The sequence below is a fragment of the Equus caballus genome, chromosome 10 (assembly GCF_041296265.1).
Source record: "Equus caballus isolate H_3958 breed thoroughbred chromosome 10, TB-T2T, whole genome shotgun sequence".
In the NCBI taxonomy this organism is placed as follows: Eukaryota; Metazoa; Chordata; class Mammalia; order Perissodactyla; family Equidae; genus Equus; species Equus caballus.
Genome location: NC_091693.1, coordinates 38,687,013 through 38,714,702, shown reverse-complemented (window position 1 = coordinate 38,714,702; position 27,690 = coordinate 38,687,013).

Here is a 27,690-nt window from a genome sequence, read left to right as displayed (position 1 = left end):
CAAAGAAGGCCTGAGTTTTGCGTCATGGCTGCTGACTTTGTGAAAATCCTTGTATTTCTCAAACTGAGGTTAGCAAAGATATTTGCAGGATTTTTCAGGGTATGTATTGATTTTTTTAATATTGAATTTTTATTTCAATAATAACCTGAAGAAAAGAAAAGTAAACGTGAACACAACCTGAAAATAAACTGGAGGATTTCATGATCCACTTTCCGTTGAATGTTACATTTAGCATAACACAGATAGCAACCAAAAGAACCTAAAATACATTTCACTCTTTATTGACATGTCTAAAGGATGTCAAAACCAATCCAACTTATAATGCAAAAGAAGGCTCCATGGAAATTCTCTGTCCCATTCCTTGAGCTTTCAATATTGCTTACATCTTTCAACCTCTCCCTCTAAACTAAATCCCTCCCATTAGCCCCTTTAACTGAGTCCTGCTGACATCATGGTTCTTCCCTCTCTCCCACTTTCCCTTCTCCTTTTCTTTCTTTTCCATTGTTTGTTTGTTTGTTTGTTTCTGAGGAAGATTAGCCCTGAGCTAACATCTGCTACCAATCCTCCTCTGTTTGCTGAAGAAGCCTGGCCCTGAGCTAACATCTGGGCCCATCTTCCTCTACTTTGTATGTAGATGCCTGTCACAGCATGGCTTGACAAGCGGTGTGTAGGTCCACACCTGGGAGCCGAGGTGGAATGTGAGAACTTAGCACTGCGCCACCAGGCAGGCCCTTCTTTCCCGTTCTTTATTTCTCTTTCAGATAACTTAATATCCTTTTACCCCATTTAGTATCTCTTGCCCATATCCCCTATCTAACCAAAGATGACTTTAATATGATTAAGTAAGCCTTATAATCTGTTCAAGAAACAAGAAGAGAAAGGGATTTGCTCAGCTGGTGAGTCATTCAGAAATAAGAAAGCAAAGAGGCTGTGAATAACCACGCACTAATCATTTTTTGTGGCTGTGAAATTAGCACAGTCTGACCTTATTTTGGATAGTCAATTAATTTCCATTCTGTATTTGAGTTACAGTCTCATTTGTGTTACATGACCAGATAAGAATATTTGCATTTAAAATCACATTTTAAAAAATTTCAAGCTTGGGACTGAAGATCTTGAGAGACCCGTGAGAATTTTCTCAACAGCCCTCAAATCTTTACATTTGAGAATGAGCATTCTGAATTGAAAGTAGGATGAACTCTCTGAAGTCGGGTCGATGATTGGATAGACTTGCACAGTATGTTTATTGTGGAAAGAATGTGAGAATGGTAGCAAATGGAAACGTGAAGAGCTCCAGGAGTCACCGGGCACACAATGGCAAGTATAAAAACAACACAGAAATAGAAAGAGAAGTACCCATGTGTCCTGTGAGAGGAAGGGATATTTTCTCCAGCCATCCAAGCTGGGTGGCTTGGACAAATAGAAAATGGAAATTCATCTTGTTAAGGAAGTCAATTTGGTAAACAATCTTTCTGTAATGTATATCTGTTTATTCTTCAACAAATATTTATATTAAAATTATTTAAAAATTTAATTAGAATCAAATGCACACAGAAAAGTACACACCTCTTAATTGGCAGCTTAATAAATTGTCTCAAAACGAACGTGGTCGTGTAACTATAAACAGATGTTTATCAGCAAACCACAATGAGATACAATATCACACACACTAGGATGGCTATAATTAAAAAAGAAAAAAACAGAAAATAACGAATGCCATCAAAGATGTACAGAAATTGATACCCTCATACACTGCTGGAGGGAATGTAAAATGGTGCAATCATTGTAGGAAATAGTTTGGCATTTCCTTAAAAAGTTAAACATTAAGTTACCATATGACCCAGAATTTCCACTGGTGCGTATATACTCCCCCCCAAACTGAAAGCAGATATTCAAACCAATACTTGTACACAAACGTTCATAGCAGCAATACTCATGATAGCCAAAAGGTAGGAAAAAATCCAATTCTCCATCAATGGACCTGTGGGTGAACAAATTGTGGTATATACATAAAATGGAATCTGAATCAACCATAATAAAGAATGAAGTACTGATGCATGCTACAGTGTGGTGAGCCTCAACAACCTTGTACTAAGCATAAGACGCCAGACATAAAAGGTTTTGTATGATTCCATTTGTAGGAAATATTCAGAATCAGTAAATCCAAGAGAAAGAAAACAGATTGGTGGTTGCCAGGGCCTGGGGGATGGGGAGAGTGAGGAGTGACTTCTTAGGGGGATGGGGTTTTCTTTTGGGGAGATAAAAATATTTAGAACTTGATAGAGGTGGTGGTTTTACAACATCATGAATGTGCCAAATTTCACTGGATTGTACACTTTAAAACACTTAACTTTATGTTATATAAATTCTTCTTATTTTAAAATATATATATATATTTTTAAACTATGCTGGATATCATTTTTAATGTATCAGATTAGAAAAAGTGCCAAAGTTTGATAATGCACAAAGTTGACTAAATTGTGAGGAAACAATCATCCTTATGCACTGCTCTTAGGAATGCAGATTAGTACAAATCTTAAGGGGGAAAATGTCTTTTAATATTACAGAATTATGTATAAGTAGAAGATAGGGAATAACTCAAATAGTTAAATGAAGTGTGGAACGGTTAGACAATGGAAGGCTGCAATTTGTCGCTATAAAAAGAAAACTGATATAGAAAATCTCCAAGATATATTGCTAAATATAAAATAATCAAGATTTGACTGTCTTTGGTGTAAAAGAATGGAAATTGGATTGTATATTTGTGTATGTTTGTGTATGTTTAGAGCATCTTTGGCAGAAAAAAGAAGATAGCAGTAACAAAACTAATGTCTACATATAGGTCTTCACTTCCTCCCCTCTCTAAACCCACTAACCTGTTCTAATCTGGATTCTGTTATTCTCTAACACATCATTGAATCTGCTTGTCAGAGACACCTCTATTCCACCAAAAACCTCTTATGCTTCCCCGTGTGCATCCTCCAGGAACTCTGTATCAGCAGCTCTTGACCAGATTGGAGCATCTTCCCTCTTGAAACTCTCTCCTTTACTCAGGGTTGAGGACACAGCACTATTCTGATTTGCTCTTACATTTCTGATAACAACTCCTTCTCAGTTGTGTTTATTTCTTTGTTTTGGCTTCTCCTCTTTATCCCAAATTCTAAACATTGGATGCCTCAAAGCTTGGTGCTAAGCCCTCTTCTCTTTCCATGTAGAATCTTAGGAAATCTCATCCACCCACCTGGATAAAATTTAAATATTATTAATTCACTGTGGATTCCCTGTGCCTCTTCAGTTATACAAAACAGTGTTATCAACTGTAGTCACCACGTTATACATTAGATCCTCAGACCTTATTCTTCTTATAACTGAACGTTTGCACCCTTTTACCAACCTGTCCCTATTTCTCCCACCCTCAGCCCCTGGAAACCACTTTTCTACTCTCTGTTTCTGTTGACATCTACTCTTGGCTGTCAGGTAAATGTCTCAAATTTAGCATTTCAAAATGGAAATCTTGATTTTCCCCTATGCATTCCTCCTTCGATCTTTCCCACCTTAGTAAAAGGTACTACACCTATCTTGGTGCACCTGTCAAAAACACAGAAATCATCTTATTCATCCTTAATTCAGTCTCAAGTTGTTTCTAATATACCTCCAAATTAGATCTGGATTCTCTTCTTTCCAGTTCCACTCCCTCCACCTAACTTACCCTCATCTGTCCCCTAGGCAAGCACAAAAGTACTGTAACTCTTCTCATTACTTTCTCTCTTGCCTCTTCCAAATCATTCTCACAAAGCAGCCAGAGTGATTTTTTAAAAGCCTAAATCATATCATACCACTCTCTCACTTAAAAGTTGTAGTCAATTGGCTTCTAATTGCATTTAGAAAATATTCGTATTTCTCATCATCCTACTAAGCATGACGTGATCTGACTATAGTCTGGCTATCCCTCTCCGGTTTCCTGTACCTTGATAAACTTATTTCCCGCCACACCAGCTTGTTTCATTTCTTGGAACAATCTGCCCTGCCTTGGCTTCTTTCCATTTTTGGGGGATTAGAATGTGTATGCTTCTGTTTCTTTGCAAGCCTGGCTCCTTCTCCTGCTTCATCTCTCAGCTTAAAGATCTCCTTCCCAGAGAACTTCCTCTAACCGTGCTATCTCTGAAGTAATGCACTCTCCCTCCCCCATTACTCTCTATATAACTCACCCTGCATATTTCATTTATGACTATTCCAAATTCTATATTTGTTTCTATATTCTTATTTTCTGTCTCCAATATTGGACTTTAAGTTCCCGGAAGACAAGGTTTTTAACTGTCTTTTTCATTATGCATTTTAGCCAAGATATACCAGTACATGCAGGAGAATGAGAGTCAGAGAAACAGGGGAAAAATCAAGGTATCCCGTGTCTAGCATTATTTCTACTACAAATTATTTTCCTGATAAATATTTTTGGCTCAATGAATCATTTATTTTTCATCTATACATATTTGGTCCTCTCTTAGGAGCTGGAGAATCAAGAGTAAGCAACAGTTTACAGTCTTATGCAGACTACTGAAAATTCAAAGGACCATTTGAGTCATGTGTGCTCCCATAGGGGTCAGCATACTGTGATGTATGGAGCCTATTTCTTCACTCTCATGAAACTGGGTGAGCCGTGAATCCAGTTTCAGGTAGAAGCCCTTAACTGGTCTGGCAGCTTTTGCTTCCTGCTTCCTTTCAGAACACACTTGTTGTGCATGAGACACTTAAGCCTCATGGAGAATTAACATTTAAGTGCTCCAATCAACTTCCAGCCATGTGAGTAAACCATCTTGGATATCCTGGTTGAGTCAAGCCTTCAGGTGACTCGACCTCAACTACCAACTGTCTGATTGCAACTGCAGGAGAGATCCCAAAGGAGAACTTGCCAGTGAGCCCAGCCAACTCAAAGATCTGGAAGAAATAATAACACACTGTTGTGGTAAGCCATTAAGTTTTGAGGTGGTTTGTTATGTAGCAAGGGATAATTGAAACAGTGACTATATTTTGTTTTTACTATACTTTTGTTAGGTTGTGTTTGTTAATATCATGACAAGACAAGGAAAGAAAAAGAATGTAACTGTTGAGCTGAGGGCAACTGAGGTTAAAGGAAACATTCATATCAGCTCCACATTGTTTTGTGGAAACTTAGGTTGATTTAATACCTCTGAAGACATCTTTCCATACACTAGTCTCCCTATCCACTCATCTGCTATTCTCCCAACCGTCCATCCATCCATTCTTCCATCCATCCATCCATCCATCCATTACCCCACCAATCCATTCATTTAACATTTATGGAGCTCCTACCCTGAGGCAAGCCCTTTGCTAAACAGCAAAAATGCAAAATTGAACGAAATAAGATTTTTGCTCTCAAAGAGAATCTGATTGGGAAAACTTATCGTTAAGGAAGTCCAGAAAACGTGTGAGAGTTTTGAAAATAGAAAATGGCACTTTTTAATTTTCTTTTTTGATATTTTTGAAAATAGCTATTTTCCCTAAACTCTCAGGTAGTTTTCAGTTAAACCAAAATCTCAACACAGTTCTCTGTTCTCCCCAAGTACTGGAAAAAACAAGTCTGACTGATAATAGAAAACAGCTAGCAATCTACCAAAGACGATGGGCTGCTATAGGGCTGAGGTGGAAACAGAGAAGAGAGAGTAATTGAAGAAAGGGCTTGTGCATCTTTCCCTTTAGCCACTGCCTTCCAAAACAATCTGGCAGATGCGGGAGAAGAAGAGTCAGAGACAGAAGGAACAATTGTCCGGTTGCCTTTAGAAACATCAGGTGCTCCATTCACATTGATTGTAGTTTCTAAGATTTTATCAACATTTATTTCTTTACTTCACTTTATGTGTAGACAGTTTATATCTATATGGCATCAAATATTAAAGCAGGTGAGTTATTTGGCAATTTTTTGTCTACTTGGCCAATGTAGGCTGTATAGTATAGTTGACAATAATTTGGGGGCCATGTTAGATTGTTGACAGTTTTATTATCCAGGCAATTCTTCATTTCCCACATATTTTTATCATGTGTGTATCCTGCTACAATGACACTGACAGTAGCCCAAAGGGTTTTAATCTAGTTATAAATATCTTCACATTTTAGTTTTTGTGTCTCTTCTATCAACCTAGTGCTTTTTCTACAAGTATGTTCGTCTTTGGTAGTCAGACCGTGCTCGTGCAGTTAACCATAAAAAATTCATGTTTCTCAAGTTCGCTTCAAAAGCACTACCTCATCTGTCAAAACACATTTCAAAATGTCAAAATGCCTCTCCATTAAGGCCTTGTCTGGTGCTGCAGTGCTTTATGACCTCGTTCTACAGGGAAAAAAGAGGTGGAAAGACTCACACCACTACTCTCTGCTGCAAAAGGACAAACAGCAAGGCCCTGAGGTTGAGCAGGACACCTCAGACAGCCGTGATCTGATACTGTGTGTTTGCGAATCACGTAAATGCACGTCCAGACCTTGGGGGAAAACACACATTTTCAAAAACTGAAATAAAATTAATCACAATAATTTTAAAATTGTTTAAGATAAAACTGGTAAGATTAGCCCCTCATTGTCAACATTCTTAATTGTAAGGTATATATTAAGTAGTAAAAGTTCTCTCCACAAGTAGGAGTAAAGGTATTGACAGGTTCAGTCTTCATGTGTACTTTCATATGTAACCTAAATTTGGGGGATGAAACAGTAGAACGAACATCAAGGAAATCGACAAGGAACTTCTGAACTATCCTTCTGCAAGCTGTAGTCACTGAATTTTAGTATTTGCCACTCAACCTGATTTTCACCATGTGGCTGCAAAAGTCACTTGTTTCCTGTCCCAGCACAGTCAGTTAGCTTTGTTCAGGTTGCTGATCTTAGAAGACTCTAGCACCCCAACCTCACAGTTTTACAATCTGTTAGAAAAATCCATGTAATAAAGAACATACATTTCATGCATCAATGCAACTTCATCATTATAGGAGAAAAAAATAACCTCATGAGGAGGCCATCTTCATAGTGAACCCATCACTACAATTACCCTTGTGAGAGCTCATAACCATTATTACATGAATACCAGCTTTAATGCCATACAGACATTAAACAAAAGCATTGTATTATGTGATGGACACAGTGCTGAGAATTGAGGGTACAATAGCTGGAAATCAGCATAGACAAGTTGCCTGTGCTCCTGGACCATCTATTCCAGTAGGGAAACATGATGGAGAGAGAAGTTTAGGAAGCTTAGCATAAGGCAACATCAATACCAAGCTATCCATGTTCAGCTTGCAAAAGCCTGTTTCGAGAAATGACTCAATTTATATGATTTCTTGCCTTGTGAGAAAAAAATAGAGTCCTAGAATATAGAAATGAAATGAATTCAATATGAAGCAACACATAATAAACATTAAGTCAGTAATGGTATGTGGAGCTAACACATGCCATGTCCTGCTCTCCCAACCCGATCTCTGGCTGCCGTTCATTTCAATCACAGTGGCCAAGGAGGAGAGGAATACTCCTGAGGGGTCTCAGGATTGGCTACTCATGTGCTTCATAATAGGGCTTCTCTCACATCTCAGCTGTGTGCATCATATGCAGTCTTTGTGGAATCCATAGGTAACATAGACTATATATGGTATATACACTATATATAGCATATATATATACTATATGGTAACCATATATAGTATTATATCCAGTCCTTAATAGGAATACTGGATAAATTTTGGAATATGATACTTATAACTTTGTGGAAAAGGAAGAAAATGTAGTTTTCCTTTGAATTCTTTTTTTTTTTTTCTGTGAGCACAGTCATCTTCTATTCTGTGAATCATTTTGAGACAGGGAAGAGCAAGATGGGCACTAGGCAGAATCTAGTCTCCCTCAAGGGTCTTGTGTCCTACTGACAATTGTGTTATTTTTGCTTTTCTCCACAGTACCATAACCCTGGCCCCATCTAAGGCTGCCTATTCTTTCAGAGATTTAAATTACATTATTGCAAGACCCTATCCCACTCTGTAGGGGAAATCCAATGACCTCCCCAACATTTTTGTGACACAGTAGGCACTTAAGCCCACCCACCCCCTTCTGCCTCGGAATTGCCACATTTGCTGAACTCTTGATTTCACTCATTTTTCCACTCTTACTGCTGTTTATCAGCCTCCGTTCTGTGCCCACTCAAAATTTCTATGCTTCCTCCTTTTCTTTGATTTCCCTCAAGATGACTTCATTTGTGTGTAAAAGTTTTGAAATAAGAGATGAGCTTTAAAAATATTAGACTTTAAGACTGATCATTTTCTCTAAAAGTTCTGGTTGCCCATTTCCTGCCAGGCTGTGCAGCAACTTTCTGCTGCAAAATGTCAGTGTTCTTCACATCGTTATGCAGAACAATGAGCTCTTTCTCCCCAGCTCATGAGAAAACAGAGGACCATCCACTCCAGACCTCAGTAGACTAACACAGAAGACCTGCCCAAGTTTTGTTTTTTCTTTATTCTTAATTTATCAATCTCTGTTACAGAATACACCAGAATAATATTCTAAAGTGATTTAATTTTCCACTAACATGAACTACACTGCTCTCAAATGGAAGACAGTGGTGACTAAATCCACATTGGGTTTTAAATAATTTTTCACTTTATTGCAAAACCTGGCTTTGAATCTGAGTTAAGTACCTCCTCCTCACTCCCACAGAATTCATTAAGGCACAGATTACTCTGTACTGTCATTTTCTATTTAACTGTCTGTAGCTCCCACTAGGCTGAGATTTCCATGAGCAAAACCCCGTATAGTTTTCAGTTTTTTGCTAACACCTTGCATTTCCTGGAAGTAACTACTCAACAAATATCTCTTACTTGAATGCATGAATAGTATCATATCCTTGACAATGACAGGACCTGGGTTTTCAACATCTTCTATGTTATAATATAGAAGATATTATGGTAAAATGATTATAGTAAAGGCTACAAAGCAAAACCCAAAAAGAGACTCCTTATCTAGGGTCCTCATTCTGAAGCTGAAGAACTTTGTGACCAAAGAAGAGAAGTGACTTAGCTCAGTCTTCGCACACTGTGAGGACTGCCCTGGAGCTGCAGATCAGACTTCCTCTCTCTCTGGCTCCTGCATCTTTCTGTTACACCACAGCTGCATCTCGGGGTGGTCAGACAGCCCGCCTCTGAACTATGGAGGAAGCTAGTGGGCAGCTTTCCAAAGGCAAACATTGATTGTTTTGCATCTCTGTATAAGTAGTGTGGGATATGAAGCAGCCTCCCACTCCTAGTAGCCTGAGATGTCTCTTCAAGTTCAGGAAAATAACCCAGGGAGAGCACCATTCTTGGCAAAAATACACTGACATTCCAAGGGCATTTCAGATTTTCAAAAGCTGTTCTTGGGCACTGGGAAGCTTTAGTTCCATGCAGGTGATTTAAGCTGTTTCCTCTGGGCATGGGAGGATTAAGCTTTAAGAAACATAAGTGAAATTCATTTAAGAATAATAAGAATTAACTACCAAATACTGCTTGCTTGCTTTTTTGTTCTGCAGATGTATCTTCTAGTTAATATTTTTATTTCACTTAACAGATGATAATAGTTGGAAGAGGACTGGTAATCCAGAAGATTAGAAAAGTGTTCTTGAGGATAACCGAGACATATTTCATTTCCACTGTGTCCCTCCCCATCCTTTCAAGTTTCTCTGCATCTTGTCTGTCTCTTTTGCCTTACTCCCAACCTCTTTTTCATTCACACCCCCATACAAGGTATAGATAACTGATAGGAGTGTATTATGAGAGACACAACGTATCAAAGATTGCCTCCATTCAAATCCCTGCTTTATCACTTTCTAGCTATGTGACCTTCTAACTGTGTTGATTTTGCTGTTCTGCTATTTCTCTATTTGAAAAAGAGGGAGAATAATAAGTAGAACTAAGTGAGTGATTAGATGTAAGGCACTTGCCTAGCACATAATAACTGACCAATAAATATTACCCGAGATTGCCAACACTTTGTCTGCAACTCCAAAATTACAAGTATGAGCTGTAAGTTTTTATGTAGTTCTTTTGTAACAAAGCCTGACCTGAACTCATTTGACGGAAAAGCCAAACTTGAACTGATGTGAGACTGTTTCGACTATGTATTTATTCTACTTAGTATAAATATATCTTTATTTTACTGGAGAAATTCATTAGTTTGATTACAGGGTGCTGTACAAGACCCTGCTGGGTATTATAAAGTACATGTGTTTCTCAAATCTAAAAAGATCTGAATTCTGAAATGCATTGGGAACCGAGAGTTTTGTATAAGACACCATGGGCTTGGATTATAATTATCTCAACACAAGCCTCCCAGGCAGCTGGTGCTTCGCACACTGCCTCCCCAACGCAATGCTTGTGCCACTTCTGCCCCATCCTTGTCGTGCTCATTCAGGGAGACTCAGAGGCAGTGTGCAGAGCGCTGCAGGCTGCCTTTACTGTTCCAAATAGCTGGACTTGTCTCCTTCCTGTTGCCCTGTAGTGTTTAACACTGTAATTTATACAACTTTCCTTGCTGTATTTTGTGAATTGTATCCTGAGAAAATTAAGCAACACTTTGGTGAACATATAAAATTGTCCCCAGTGAAAATTTTCTGCTAACACTATTTACTTGATAAAAGTAAACATGGAATTTTTAAAAATCTGTTTTAAACTTATGCTGAAGTGCTAAATATTTTTAATGACAAAAAAAAACTGTGTAAGTAATAAACATGCATTCTTCTTTGTGATTGGAAAAGATAAGCTATGTTATTGTTATGAAATGCGTCCTTACAAGTACTTGCATCTTATTTCATGAAACCAGCACCAACAACAAAACAGCAGGCTCCCCAGTGCCAAAGGCAACCCCATTCCCACTGAGTGTTGAACAAGCACAGGTGTTTCCATGATGTCCTACTTGAGATAGTCATGTGGGAATAATTCCAACCATGTGGGAATAATTCCAACAAGATACCAGAGGGCATTTTGAAGCTTTATAAATCTGTCATTAAGCACTATAATCTTTAAGATTTCATGTCAACATATTTTGAGAATTTGTTCTTTTATTTTCTTTTTACTGCGTTTAATTTTTCCTATTAACAAAAATAACGTCTGTTGTAGAAAAGTTAGAAAATACATATAAGCAAAAAGATGAAAACAAAAGTTGCTAGTAATCTATCTAGACATATTATTTACAAATGTATGATATTATTTGCCTATATCTGCAGGTGTAAATAATGTACATGTAAGTACATATATGTGTGCTTGTATATCATGGACCTGCTATGTTTTCGTTATAGTGAAATGGTTCTATTATTCTACAAAGGAAGCAATTATACTTTGTAATCTCTAAATGTATTGAGATATGGTCTGGAAGAGACAAAATAAATAAATAACAAGTATATAATTACAAATTGTGGTTTTCTATGAAGGAAATAAACAGGGGACTGAAATATAGGAAAACAATGGCAGAGGACAGAGTCGTTAGGGAAGGAGTCTCTGAGGAGAAAAATTTAAAAGGCAGTGTGTCTAGAATACTGGGCAGAGAGTGAAATAAGATGAAGATGGAGAGGTCGAGAGAAACCAGATCATGCAGTGTCCTGTGGTCCATTGTAAGGATATCAGTTTATTTTGATGAACAATGGGAAAACAGCAGAAAGCTTGCTGCAGAGAGACTGACTGATATGATTTGGCTAAATCTCAGTTATTCCGCTCAGCGCTATTGACATTTTAGGTCAGATCATTCTTTGTTTTGGAGGGCTGTTCTTCACATTGTAGGATGTTTAGTAGCACCTTGGGGCTCTATCATGTTAATAACGTCTCCCTCAGATATGACAACCAAAACTGTCCCCAGAGAGTGCCAAACATCCCCTGTGAGGTAAGAGTAAAATTTTCCTGATTAAAAATAGCTAGTTTAAATGATTAAAAATTACTCTAGCTACTAGGTGAAGGAAAGATTTGCTTCTTCTCTTGTGGCATCATACCTCCTGATCACAACAGGCTGCCATCTGTCACCACAAGAGAAACCAGCCTTGAAATGACACCAGTCAGGGGATTTCAGAGCAGCAGTAAAAAAAGAAGCTGTATGCTTGATGCATCAATGAGTTGCTGAACCAACCAACCAGAATCTGGCATTATATTTTTCTTACTATTATGTGATAAAATATATTAAAATAAAAAGTATAATAGAATGGAGGGTGGGGATGAGAAAGCAAGTCAAAGTACAAAATGGAAGACTGGTGAGTTCCAGTGAGGAGGTAGCTAGTGGTCCACAGAGGAGAGGATCTGTCTTGGACTATGGAGACAATTACTGGAGTTGTGTCTATGTGTCTTAGAGTTGTGGCTATGGACAAGTCATAATAGTCAAGGTTTTTGGAGCTAGAATAGACATAATTTGAATTTATACCTCAATCCAGCTATCATCCTAGTCCTTTGTTCCATTTTACAGCAAAATTTCCCAGAAGAGTTGTCTATTTTCTGGAAAAAAAAGGAAAAAATATATATAGTGTGTGTATTATCTTGGTATATGACCTAGGTTACTGTATAAATCAAGTGGTACAAAATGGACTCTTCAATAAATGTTGGAACAAATGTCAGTCTGAATAATTTTAAAAAATAGATTCCCTATACCACATCTTTAAAAAATAAAATCCAGATTGACAAAAGACATAATTTTGGAAAGACTTTAAAACTATGAGAAATAATATAGGAGAATATTTCGATGATATCGGAATAGAAAGGGATATTTAGGGATGATATAAAAGGAAATCTTACTGAATAAAAAATATTTGAAACATATGACAACATAAACCAAAAAATTTTCCGTCTTATGAAGGACTTCATAAACCAAGCATGAAGGCAAGATATCGTCTTAAAAATACTTTTATAATACATAGAACAGATACAGGATTTATATACAGAATATATGAAGGGCTTCATATCTAAAAGAAAAAGGCACCCAACTGAGATATACGCTAAGTAATTCACAACAGAGGCATCAGAAATGTCCCACCCAAACATGAGCAGCTCTCCAGCTTCACTATTAAGGAAACACAAGTCAAAGCAAAAATAGTCAACTTCATTTACAAAAATATATATTCACAAAATACGCTACATTCACAAAAAAGAATCTCGACAACTCCCAGTTTTTTTAACCATGTGGAATACAAAAATTCTTGCAGTTTCTACTGAGAACAAATTAGGATAACTGTTTTGCAGAGTGATTCGTAAACATGCAGTAACAGTACAATGTGTTGGTTCTAAAAACATAAAAAAATTTGACTTCCATTTATATAGGTACCTTAAAGAAATTCTGTGCAAGCACATCATGAAACATTGAAAAATTATATACAGCAACAAGAACAAAATCTTAATATTTATATAATGAAAAGGTCTAAAGCAGTTGAAATGACTTAACTATATCCATATATCAACAGGCTAGAACTGAAAAATATGATGTTGGCTTTTATAAATAATATTCTATTGAAGATTCTGCACATATGTTTTTGGTGATCATGTATATGCATTTCTGTTGGATATTCACCTCAAAGTGAAATTGCTGGTTTAGAGGGTATTATGTTTCGCTTTAGTAGATTAGATGGTAGATTTAGTAGATTATATTAGTTTCAATGGTTTTCAAAGTGGTTATGCCAATGTACATACTCATCAGTAGTGGAAAAACTAGAAATAACCCAAATATTATCAGCAGTAGAATGTATCAATGAACTGTAGTAGATTCATTTTAAAAAATGCTGTGGAGCAATGGAAATGAAAGAACTACTGCTCCACACCAAAGAAAGAGAGGAATCTCATGGACACAGTGCTGAGGGAAGAAGCTTGCATAGAGTTTATGTTTTATGATTCCATTTATTTTGAGCTATAACAATAACAAACCTAATACATTGTGATAGAATAGTGATTTTCTTAGGGGAGTTATAGCTGAGCAGCATCTCTGTGCTGTAATGTTCCATACCGTGATCTGTATGAGGGTTTCAAGGGTCTATTCATTTAGCAAAAATTAATCCAACTTCACATTTATTATTTGTGCACTTTATGTTTTAATTAAACAAAAATTTAAAAATATAATAGTTTGAAAAGCAAGATACAAAATGAGCGGTAGAATATACCAACATATATATAAAATTTTCGAAGATAAACAAAGCAACACTATATTTTGTGGATATTTATCTACCTAAACATATATCTATAGATCTCTCTCTATATATATATGTATATCTTTCTAAGGAAGAAAGTCAGAGAATGAGCCTGGGAAGTTGAAAATAGAGGACTTCATTTATCTGTAGGGATAATGATAACACCTACTACATAGGACTCGTGATAATTGGATTAGTTACCAGATATCAAACATGAAAACAAGGCTGCACTCAAAGGGAGCACTAACTGATATATACCATCATTCTGGTTTCCATTGTGCTATCAGGGGTACCGTTTCAGCAAGAAGTAGGATTAGGCCTTTGGAAACAGAATTTTGGAATTGTAACCTACCTTGTCACTTGCCACATAACTGAGTTTAGTGAATTGACAGTTTCTTCTCTCGAATACATGTTTAATGTGTATATATACGTGTGTGTATTCTGTGCATGTGTATACGCATATACGTATATGCATACATATGTATTCTCTGTATATGTGTGCATATATATTCTCTGAAACTTTAAATCGTAAATTTTACAGTTTAATCTTTAATTTTGCTGGGCAACATCGTTACCCTGTCTCCATATAAAAATTCTATTATAGTAGATTTAATTTTTCAACTTTAATTACTAATTAGAAGCTCCAGAATTCATATCTTTTACTTCTTAAATAAAAAATGTGACAATCAGCATAGAGGACAAGTTTGGGTTAGTTACAATGCATATAAATGTTACTAAATTGCTGATTTCCTATAAGTTTAGTTGATACATTTACTCAAAGCATGGTGTGGTGTGCTTTTTTAGCCTAAATAATTTTGACCCCTGTCCCTTCTCTGATGCTGCCTTATAGTTATGACCACCACCAAGATCAGCATTCTCAGACACACACTACTTTTAAGAAAATAAAAACAGGAAAATAGGAAACCTAAGGTCTTTATGATTGAAAGATAAGTTTGAATACTGACCTTCATTCATCAGAAGTATCTCCAGGGAAGTAAAAATATCCACAGTCCATAATAATTTACCTAGACTCCAGCAAACAACTTTATTTAAGCCAAATGTATCTTTTATTTTTTTAAACCTAATTTATTGTCTTTTTTGCGGAGGTAACATTGGTTTATAATTTTATATAAATTTCAGGTGTACATCACTATATTTTGACTTCTGAATATACTACATCACATTCATTACCAAAACTCTAGTTGCCATGCATCACCATAAACATATGTCCCTTTACCCCTTTCACCCAACCCCTCCTTCCCCTCTGGTAACCACCAATCTGTTCTCTGTATCTATGTGTCTATTTATCTTCCACATATGAGTGATCAACTCATTTTCATTCCTCATTTTACTTCATTTTTTTTGGTGAGGAAGATTGTCCTAGAGCTAACATCTGTCCCAGTCTTCCTCTCTTTTGTGTATGGGAGGCTGCCACAGCATGGCTTGATGAGTGGTGTGCAGGTCTGCTCCCGGGATCCAAACCTGGGAACCCTAGGCTACTGAAGCAGAGCATACAGACTTAACCACTAAACCACTATGCCAACAGGTTGGCTACTATTGTTCATTTTCTTAATGTGATGTATCACATTGTTTGATTTGCAGATAGTGAACTATCTGTGCATCTCTAGAATAAATCCCACTTGATCGTGATATATGATCCTTTTAATATATTGTTGTATTAGATTTGCTAATATTTTGTTGAGGATTTTTGCATCTAGTTCATCAGCAGTACTGGCCTGTAAATTTCTTTCCTTTGTATTGTCCTTGTCTGGTTTTGGTATCAGGATGATGCTGGCCTCATAAAATAAGTTAGAAGGTATCCCCTTCTCTTCAATTTTTTGGAAGAGTTTGAGAAGGATAGGTATTATATCTTTGAGTCTTTGGTAGGATTCACCAGAGAAACTGTCTGGTCCTGGACTTCTGTTTTTTGGAGGTTTTTGATTACTATTTCAGTGTCTTTACTAGTGATCAATCTATTCAGATTCTGTCTTACTTATTATCTTAGAGGAACTTTGGTTTTTTAATTTTTTAAAATTGTTTTATTGACATCATATTGGCTTATAACACTGTGTAAAGTTCAGGTGCACATTATTAAATATCAGTTTCTGTATAGACTGCATTGTGTTCACCACGAATAGTCTAGTATTTATCCACCATCATACACACGTGCACCTTTACCTGTTTTGCCCTCCTCCCTCCCCCTTCCCCTCTGGTCTCCACTAACCTGTTCTCCTTATCCATGTGTTTCTTTATTTTCCACATGAGTGAAATTATACATTTTGTCTTTCTCTGTCTGGCTTATTTCTATTAGCATAACATCCTCAATGTCCATTCAAGTTGTCACAATTGGCACGATCTTGTTTTTTTCATGCATGAGTAGTATTCCGTTGTATACTCCTTTACCCATTCATCCATTGATGGGCACTTGCATTGCTTCCATGTCTTGGCAATTGTGAATAATGCTGTGATGAACATAAGGGTGGATAAATTTCTTTGCATTGTTGATTTCATGTTCTTTGGATAAATATCCAAAAGTGGGATAGCTGGATTCGTATGGTATTTCTAATTTTTTCAGAAAGCTGAATACTGTTTTCCATAATGGCTGCACCAATTTTCATTCCCACTAGCAGTGCATGAGGGTTCCCTTTTCTCTATATCCTTTCCAACATTTATTATTTCTTCTCCTGTTATTTACAGCCATTCTGACGGGGGTAAGGTGATAGCCCATTGTAGTTTTGATTTACATTTCCCTAATAATGATGTTGAACATATTTTCATGTGCCTGTTGGCCATTTGTACATCTTCCTTGGAAAAACATCTGTTTATATCCTCTACCCAATTTTCAAAGAGGTTGTGTGTTTTTTGTTGTTGAGTTGTATGAATTCTTTATATATGTTGGAAATTATCTCCTTGGTGGATGTATGATTTGCAAACATTTTATTGCAGTTGATGGGTTGTTTTTTTGTTTTGTTCATGGTTTCTTTTGCCTTACAGAATCTTTTTAGTCAGATGTAGTGCCATTTGTTTTTCTTTTGTTTTCCTTGCCTAAAGAGACATGGTATTTGAAAAGATACTGATAAGACCAATGCCAAATGGTACACTGCCTATAATTTCTTCTAGGAGTTTTATGGGTTCAGGTCTCACATTCAAGTCTTTAATCCATTTTGGAGTGAATTTTTGTGTATGGTGTAAGATGATCTACTTTCATTCTTTTGCATGTGGCTGTCCAGTTTTCCCAACACTATTTATCGAAGAGATTTTTCTTTCTCTATTATATATTCTTGGTTCCTTTGTCAAAAATTAACTGTCCACAGATGACTAAATTTATTTCTGGGCTCTCAAATCTGTCCCATTGATCTGTGTGTTCGTTTTTGTGCCAGTACCATGCTGTTTTGATTACTATATCTTCATAGTATATTTTAAATTCAGGGACTGTAATACCTCCAGCTTTATTCTCTTTTCTCAGGATTCTTTTAGCTAGTCAGAGTCTTTCGTGGTTCCATATGAATTTCAGGATTATTCTTTCCATATCCTTGAAGAATGTCATTAGGATTCTGATTGGGATTGCATTGAATCTGTAGATTGCTTTGGGTAATATGGACATTTTACTACGTTTATTCTTCTAATCAATGAGCACAGAATATCTTTCTATTTCTTTATGTCTTCTTCGATTTCTTTCAATAATGCCCTATGCTTTTCAGTGTATAGATCTTTCACTTCCTTGGTTAAATTTATTCCTAGGTATTTTATTCTTTTGTTGTGATTGTAAATACAATTGCATTCTTGAGTTCCCTTTCTGCTAGTTCATTATTAGTGTATAGAAATGCAACTGAGTTTTTTATGTTGATTTTCTACCCTGCAACTTTGCTGTAGTTGTTGATTATTTCTAATAGTTTTCTGGTGGATTCTCTAGGGATTTCTATATATAGAATCATGTCATCCACAAAAGCGAGAGTATTACTTCTTCCTTTCCAATTTGGATCCTTTTTATTTCTTTACTTGCCTAATTGTTCTGGCCAAAACTTCTGGTATTATGTTGAATAAGAGTCATGAGAGTGGGCACTCTTGTGTTGTTCCTGTTCTAAGAGGAATGGCTTTTGATTTTTCACTACTAACTATGATATTGGCTATGGGTTTGCTATATATGGCCTTTATTATGTTGAGGTACTTTCCTTCTACCCCTTTTATTGAGAGTTTTTATCATAAATGGATGTTGGATCTTGTCAAATGCTTTCTCTGCATCTATTGAGATGATCATATGATTTTTATTCTTTATTTTTTAATGTGATATATCTCATTGAGTGATTTGCAAATGTTGAACCATGCCTGAATCCCTGGAATAAATCTCATTTGATCATGGTGTATGATCCTTTTAATGTGTTGTATTTTATTTACTAATATTTTGTTGAGGATTTTTACATCTATGTTCATCAATGATATCAGCCTGCAATTTTCCTTTTTTCTGTTGTCCTTATCTGGTTTTGGTATCAGGGTAGTTTTGGACTTGTATAGTAAGCATCCTGTTTTCTTCAATTTTTCGGAATACTTTGAGAAGGACAAGTATTAAGTCTTCTTTGAATGTATGGTAGAATTCACCAGGGAAGTTGTCTGATCCTGGACTTTTGTTTTTTTGGGAGGTTTTTGATAACCATTTCCATATCTTTGCTTGTGATTGGTCTATTCAGATACTCTATTTCTTCTTGATTCAGTTTTGCGAGGTTGTATGATTTTAAGAATTTATTCATTTCTTCTAGGTTATCCAGTTTGTTGGCATATAGCTTTTCATGGTATTGTCGTCTTATCCTTTGTATTTCTGTGGTGTCCATTGTAATTTCTCCTCTTTCACTTCTGATTTTATTTACTGGAGGCTTCTCTCTTTTGTTCTTAGAGAATCTGGATAAGGGTTTGTCAATTTTTTTTTATCTTCTCAATGAATCAGCTCTTAGTTTCATTTTTAAAATAACTATTACCTAAACATTAAGATAATATAAATAGCAATTGACTGAGATGTGAGTGTGTTGTGCTAGAATGAAGACAAGACTCAGGATAGTGCAATTCTTGGAAACTGGCCCAGATTTAACACATCTGAGTGTCCCAGGTGCACTGTGCCTAAGACTGATTTCACAAAGCCTTTCACATGATTTTGATGTAGTTTAGAAGTGTCTTGGAACCATTGAACTGAAATGTCTCATCTCACTCTAGCATCATATGATATCTGTAATGGAAAGAGAAAACTACTAGATTAAAGATATATATATATATATATAATAGGTTTAGTACTAGTCAGAAAAAGAAATACAGCCACTGCATTGTTGATTTTCAGAAAAATAACTTAATCAGTCATTTTTTTAAATTATAAAAGTCAAGGTTTACTTATGAACCTCTGAAGGATGGTTGACCAGGAGAAAAATATATTACAAAGGAAAGATCTATAAAAGAACATGTTGCATTCAGCATAGATAAAGTAACAGATTCACGATAGTATATGGCAATTTATATATACCAGGAATGGTCTTTGTAAATATTGATATTTAACAAATCAAATACAGTTTTGTCCTTTCTTTACAGATGAGGAAATTTAGGCACAGATGGGTGAAATTACCTGCCAAAGTTCAAAGAGCTAATAAGAGGCAGGGTAGAATTTGAACCCAGGCAGTCAAGATTCAAAGGCCATGATCTTAGCTATAATGCTATGCAGCTTCTCCAATAGAGAATTTGAACACAGAGATAGGTGGGAAGGATTATAAAATACATAGGACATTGACTTTAGATAATAAAAGACTTAGATAATTCAGAACAAACTACCTGCAACAGAAAATTAGGAAACCTGGAATATATATGGAATCTGCCAGAAGTTATCAAGGAACTAACATTGTTGGGAAGAAATTACTGGTCAATAAATGAGCCTCATGTTTTGATTTATTGATGTGGAAAAAGCAACTGAAATGCTGAGCAGTATTTTTGATAGTCTCATAGATCTTACCCACAAAGGTTGCAGCACAGGGCCCATGAAGAATGGTGATTCCAGCAATTCACTCTCCATTCAGAGTTAAGATGGCAAACGGCTGCATCTAAAAAATAAAGGTGAGCTGAATATACAAGGGTTGCACAAACAATAGCTAAACTTCAGATCCAAATTTTCAAAAAATCCTATTCTTGAAATTGGGTCATGGTGATACCACATTGTTAGTGGTGTCAGAATGAGGCAAACAAAAATTCTCCCTGGAGCAAGAAATTATTATTCTTCCCCTTAAAACAGTTCTTATTTTTTTCAAACTATTTAATACAAAATCAAAGAGTACAAGAGACATGAATATAAAAAGTCACATGAACTTATATCAGCAAAAAGAACTAACAACGGAAATAGTGGCTCAAGAAATTGAAATTATCTGATACAGACTTAAAAATAAAGATGATCATCTTGTTAAAGAGATAAAGACTAAGAATATTGAAGCAAAGAACTAGAAACAGAGCACATTTAAAAAGAACAAAAAAGAAATTACAGAAATAAAATATAGGACCTATATTAGGAACTCAGGGAGTGGGGGGCACAGCAAGTTAGATACAATTAGTGAGATACTTTCAGAACTAGAATCTAAAGTCAGGAGAAAACAAGTTAAAAATGTACGGAGAAGTAAAAAGATGAAACAAAAGAAAAGAGGCACATGGTAAAATATATATATATATATAACACACATAATTAGCATCTCAGAGAGAGAAGGAGGGAAAACAGGGCAGGACTGAAAAGATGTGGCTGAGAATTTTCCAAAACTAATAAAAGATATCAACCTACAGCTTTAGCAAGCCTAATACGCACATTCAATCAAGCTTTAGATTCAAGAAACGCATACCTACACATATCTTAGTAAAAATACAGAAAACTAAAGACAAAGACAAACTATTAAAAGTCAGTAGAAAAAAATTATAGACTACAAGGAATAACTTATAAAACTTCTATGTAAACAATGGAAGCCAAAGACAGTGGAAAGACATAGTCCTAGTACTGAAAGAAAATAATTTCCAAAATAAAATATCATACTAGTGAAAATACATTTTTTTTAAAGATTTTATTTTTTTCCTTTTTTTCCTCAAGGCCACCCAGTACATAGTTGTATATTCTTCATTGTGGGTCCTTCTAGTTGTGGCATGTGGGACGCTGCCTCAGCATGGTTTGATGAGCAGTGTCATGTCTGCGCCCAGGATTCGAACCAACGAAACACTGGGCTGCCTGCAGCGGCGCACGCAAACTTAACTACTCGGCTACGGGGCCAGCCCCTAGTGAAAACACATTTTAATAAATAAAGTGAAATAGAAACATTTTCTGTCCAAACCCCAGAAAAAATATATTACCTAGCCAACACTGAGCCAAAAGAAATATTATAATAAAAATATTCTTCATCCAGAAGAAACCATAAAGGCCATGGGAGGCTGAACATTCAGGAATGAATGAAAAGAAATAAACGAATCAATCTGTGATCAATTACAAACAACTACAAATCAGATAAAATATTAGTAACATTTACAATAACATACTAATCATAAATAGATGTATATTCATAAAGAGTGTTATAAGAAATCATAAAAGTAGTAAATGGAACCAAAATCTAAGATTTATTAAAAGCGTTGGCCAAAAAAAGACAATTGATGATTAATATTAGACTTTAATTAGCTAAGGACATGTGATCTGGGTTAACACTAACATAACAGTAAAAGAGGGCATAACTTACAACAAACAAAGTAAAGGAAAACAAGTTATTAATAATAAATACAGAATCATTTTAAAGGAAAGCAAGAATGTATTAAAAATTGATCATAAAATGATCAGAACAAATAGCAAGTACTTATTAACATGGTAAATATTAGTGATTACTTTGAAAGCAATTGGACAAAGATATGAATTTACAAGCAGTATTATATTCTGGAAATAAAACTATATTCTGTTTATCTGACACACGTGTAAAAAATATAAACACTGAAAAATAAAAAAAAATTGTATGATACAGACATTAACCAAAAGAAAAGTGGTATAATTACATTAATATTTGAGAAAAAGTAGATTTTAAGGAAAATGATTTTCAGAGATAAATAGGGAAACTTAAAATGGTAACATATTTTATTCACAAAGAAGATATATGTGTCTTGGAGATAAGATATATATATCCTCTACTAGAGAGCACCCAAATATAGGCAGCAAACATTGACAGATCTGAAGGGCGAAATAGACACCAACACAATACTAGTAGGAGATTTTAATACCCCACTTTCAATAATGGAAAGAAAAACCAGAAAGAAGAGCAATAAAAAATGGAAGATTTGAACGATCGTATAAATAGATATTCCATCCAATAGCAGCAGAATATCACATTCTTCTAAAGCTCATGGGACATTCTCCAGGATAGACCACACGTTAGATCACAAAACGATTTCAAAATCGACACATTTCAGAACACTGAAATCACACCAAATATCTTTCCTGACAATAAGGGAATAAAACTAGAAACTGATGATAGAATGTAAATGGAAACTTCAGGAATGGGGGAAATTACACAACACACTCCTAAACAACCAATGCATCAAAGAAGAAATCAAAAGGGAAATTAGAAAATATTGCGAGGTAAATAAAAATGAAAACAAAGCATACCAAAACTTACGGAATGTGACAACAGCAGTATTAACGGAAACATTCATAGCTGTAAATGTTTGCATTAAAAAAGGAAAAAGAGGAGTGACATCAGCATTCTGGCAGAGTAAGTTGTCCCCTTTGTCTCTCCTCTTTAAGTTACAGCCTATTGCACATCCATTGACTAAAAGAAGATTGCCTATAGGGCGCAAGAGGATACCTGAGGGATCCATGCATCTATACATCTGAAGGTGAGTGGACTGGACCCTAGGAAGCAGTGGAACTAGGGGAGCAGCTCCCGCCTCCCTCGCAGCAGCAGTGATCCAGGGTGTGGATCCTCACACTGCCTCACATGCCTGCAAGTGATCATGGGGGAAGAGCAGGAAAAAACAGGTGTGGCTTGCTCCCTGCCCATCTCCCAGAGGGTCCAACATGTGTGACTCCTCCCCCTACTGTGGCAATGGACAGGTCTTTCCAACAGTGGGGATAATACACAAAACTCAGATTTTCCCGCTGGGGCATGGCGCCCTGACCAGAGTTTTCAAAACAAACGAGCTAGCGTCAGAGCCCTGAAGTTGCACGAGCAACAACAAAACCTCTCCCTGCTTAGCTCCTGCTCCCCCTAGTGGTGGCAGGTGGAATTTGTGACCAGAGGCTTCAGGAACCGTAGCAGAACCAGTGTCCCAGCCCCAGGGGCAGCAACCCTGACACCAACTCCACCAGTAGTAGAGACTGCATACAAGTCCACAGGTCCCCCGACCCCTGGCAGTGACAGCAACATTTGTGAACCCAGAACCCTGGTAGCAGTGCAACCAGCATCCAAAGCCAAGCCAGGAGCAACAGCACATGGGTAGTGAACACGGCAGCAGCATCTGAGCCTGTGGAGAGCCTGCAGGCAGTCTCTGAGGAACATGAGACCCTGGAGACCTTGGAAACAGCAGAAGTGCTCACAGGCTGGTGATCCCAGAGGCAACACCTGAGACTGCGGTGACGTTGTAAGCAGTAAGGCACCAGCAACCTCAGAGGCCCAAGGGGCACAAGGAGGGCACTGACTATGCCTCTGGCAGAGGCAGCGGAGGGTGGAAACTGCAGGCTCTCAAGTAGAACAAAAAGCAGCTCAGAACCACAGTAACCAAAGGCACACCCAAATAAGAAAGGTGGTTACTACCAAAACTGCACTGGCAGAGGATTAATTCATCAAACACCATGAAGAATTACAGTAACACAGCATACCAGAAGGAGAACGACTGCTCTCCAGAAGTCAAACTTGAAGATGATTACAGTCTAACTGACAGAGAATTCAAAATAGCTATCATGAAGAAATTCAACAAGTTAGAAGAAAATTCTGAAAGAGAGTTCAATGAGCTCAGGAATAAAATTAATGAACAGAAGGAGTATATCAGCAAAGAGATGGAAACTCTAAAAAGAAATTGAACAGAAATTCTGGAGATCAAGAAGACAATTACTGAGATGAAAAATAATGTAGAAAGGATTAAAAATAGAGAAGACTATATGGAGGAGAGAGTTAGTGAGCTCAAAGGTAGAAACTAGGAAATGATTAGGGTGGAGGAGAAGACAGAACTAAGATTTTTTTTAAATGGAGAAATTTTTCAAGAAATACCCAACTCAGTTAGGAAAAGTAACATAAGAACGATAGGTATCAAAGAAGGAGAAGAGAGGGAGGAAGGAACAGAGAGCTTACTCAAAGAAATAGTAGCTGAGAACTTCCCAAACCTGGGGAAGTAATTGGACTTGCAAATACATGAAGCTAATAAAATTCACAATTACCTCAATGCAAAAAGACCTTCACCAGGGCATATAATAATAAAACTTTCGAAGTTAACATCTAAGACAAAATATTAAGGGCAGAAAGACAAAAGAAAATAACCTAGAAAGGAATCCCTTTCAGGCTTTCCACATATTTCTCAGCAGAAACATTACAGGCTAGGAGAGAGTGGAATGATGTATTCAAAACACTGAAAGACAAAAAACTACCAGCTAAGAATAGTCTATCCAGTGAAATTATCCTTCAGATATGATGGAGAAATAAAAGGTTTCCTAGATAAACAAAAGTTGAGGAGTTCATTGCCACTAAACCAGCCTTACAGGAAATGTTGAAAGGACTTCTCCTACCTAAAACAAAAAGGCAAAAGTTTACAAAGGTTTCAGCAAGCACATAAATAGAAAGAATCAGAAAATTGCAGATCTATATCAAAATAGGTTAGGAAAATTATAACATAAAGGATAAAGGGAAAGAAAGCATCAAAAATAACCATAACCACGTCGATTTGGTCACAAATTCACAACACAAAAAAGAATAATTTATTAGAACAAAAATATATAAGGGGAAGAGGAACAAGATGAAACCTGCATAGGCTTATGGAGATAAGAAGCTATCAGAAAAAGGACTAGCTCATCTATGAGACCTTTTTTTCTTTTTAAAGATTTTATTTTTTTCCTTTTTCTCCCCAAAGCACCCTGGTACATAGTTGTATATTTTTAGTTGTGAGTCCTTCTAGTTGTGGCATGTGGGACGCCGCCTCAGGGTGGTTCAATGAGCAGTGCCATGTCCGCGCCCAGGATTCCAACCGACGAAACACTGGGTCACCTGCAGCAGAGTGCGTGAACTTAACCACTCATCCACAGGGCTGGCCCCTCATCTATGAGATCTTTTATGCAAACCTTATGGTAAGGACAAAACAAAAACTCAGAGCAAAATCACAAATCATAAATAAAGAGAAAACTTGGAATCACATCACAGAAAACTACCAAACTGAAATGTCAGACAGAAACACAAGGAAAAAGACAATGGAAATTTAGAACAACCAGAAAACAAAAGGTAAAACAACAGTATTAAGCCCTAATGTATCAATAGTCACTCTAAATGTAAATGGATTGAATTCACCAATCAAAAGACACAGAGTGGCTGAATGGACTAAAAAACAAGACCCAACAATGTGCAGCCTCAGGAAACACATCTCAGCTCTGAAGACAAAAACAGGTTCAGAGTGAAGGGATGGAAGACAACAGTACAAGATAATAGCAAACAAAAGAAAGCAGGTATAGCCACACTTAGAAAATCAAACTTAAAGATAAAAAAGATAACAAGAGACAAAGATAGGCATTATGTAACGATAAAAGGGACATTCCACCAAGAAGACATGAACACTTATTAATATATATGCACCTAAGATAGGAGCACCAAAGTATATAAAATGATTATTAGTAGACATAAGGGAGAAATCAACAGCAACACAATAATTGTAGGGGATCTTAACACCCCACTTACATCAATGGATATATCATCCAGACAGAAAGTCAACAAGGAAACAGTGGCCTAAAATGAAACACTAGACCAGATGGGTTTAACAGATATATATAGAACATTCCATCCAAAAACAGCAAAATACACATTCTTCTGAAGTGCACATGGAACATTCCCAAAGATAGACTATGTGTTTGGAAAGAAAGCAAGCTTCAATAAATTTAAGAAGATTGACATCATATCAAGCATCTTTTCTGACCACAGTTATATGAAACTAGAAATCAACTACAAGAAAAAAGCTGGGAAAGTCCAAGATATGTGGAGACGTACGACATGCTACTGAACAACCACTGGATCAGTATAGAAATCAAAGGAGAAATCGCAAAATACCAGGAGACAAATGAAAATGAAAATGCAGCATACCAACTCTTATAGATGTGCACTAAAGGTGGTACTAACAGGAAAATGTATAGAAATACAGGCTTACCCCAACAAACAAGAAAGGTCTCAAATAGGTAACCTTAAACTACACCTGAAAGAACCTGAAAAAGAAGAACAAAGCCCAAAGTCAGTAGAATGAGGGAAATAATAAAAATCAGAACAGGAATAAATGCAATAGAGACTAAATCACAATAGAAAGAGTCAATGAATCTAAGAGCTGATTCCTTGAGAAGATAAACAAAACTGGCAAACCCTGAGCCAGACTCACTAAGAAAAAAAGAGAGAAGGCTCAAATGCATAAAATCAGAAATGAAAGAGGAGAAATTACAATGGATACCACACAAATACAAAGGATTTTAAGAGAATGCAATGAAAAGCAATATGCCAACAAACTGGATAACCTAGAAGAAATGGATAAATTCTTAGACTCATACAACCTCACAAAATTGAATCAAGAAGAAATAAGAGTATCTGAATAGACCAATCACAAGTAAGGAGACTGAAACAGTAATCAAAAACCTCCCAAAAAACCAAAAGTCCAGGACCAGACAGTTTCCCTGGTGAATTCTAACAAACATTCAAAGAAGACAATACCTATCCTCTTCAAACTCTTCTAAAAAATTTAAGAGGATAGCATGCTTCCTAACTTGTTTCAAGAGGCCAACATTATCCTGATACCAAAACCAGACAAGAACAACATAAAAAAGTAAAATTACAGGCTAGTATTGCTAATGAACATAGACGCAAAAATCTTCAATGAAATATTAGCAGACTGAATACAACAACACATTATAAGTTTCATACACCATGATCAAATGGGACTTATCCTAGGGAAGCAGGGATGGTTGAACCTCTGCAAATCAATCAATATGGTATACCACATTAACAAAATAAAACATGAAAATCACGTGATCTCAATAGATGCAGAGAAAGCATTTGACAAGATCCAAAATCCACTTATGATGAAAACTCTCATTAAAATGGGTATAGAAGGAAAGTACCTCAACATAATAAAGGCCATATATGACAAACTCATAGTGAACATTTTACTTAGTGGTGAAAAACTGAAAGCCATTTCTCTGAGAACAAGAACAAGACAAAGATGCCCACTCTCACTACTCCTATTGAACATAATACTGGAAGTTTCGGCCAGAGCAGCTAGGCAAGAAAAAGAAATAAAAGGGATGCAGATTGGAAAGG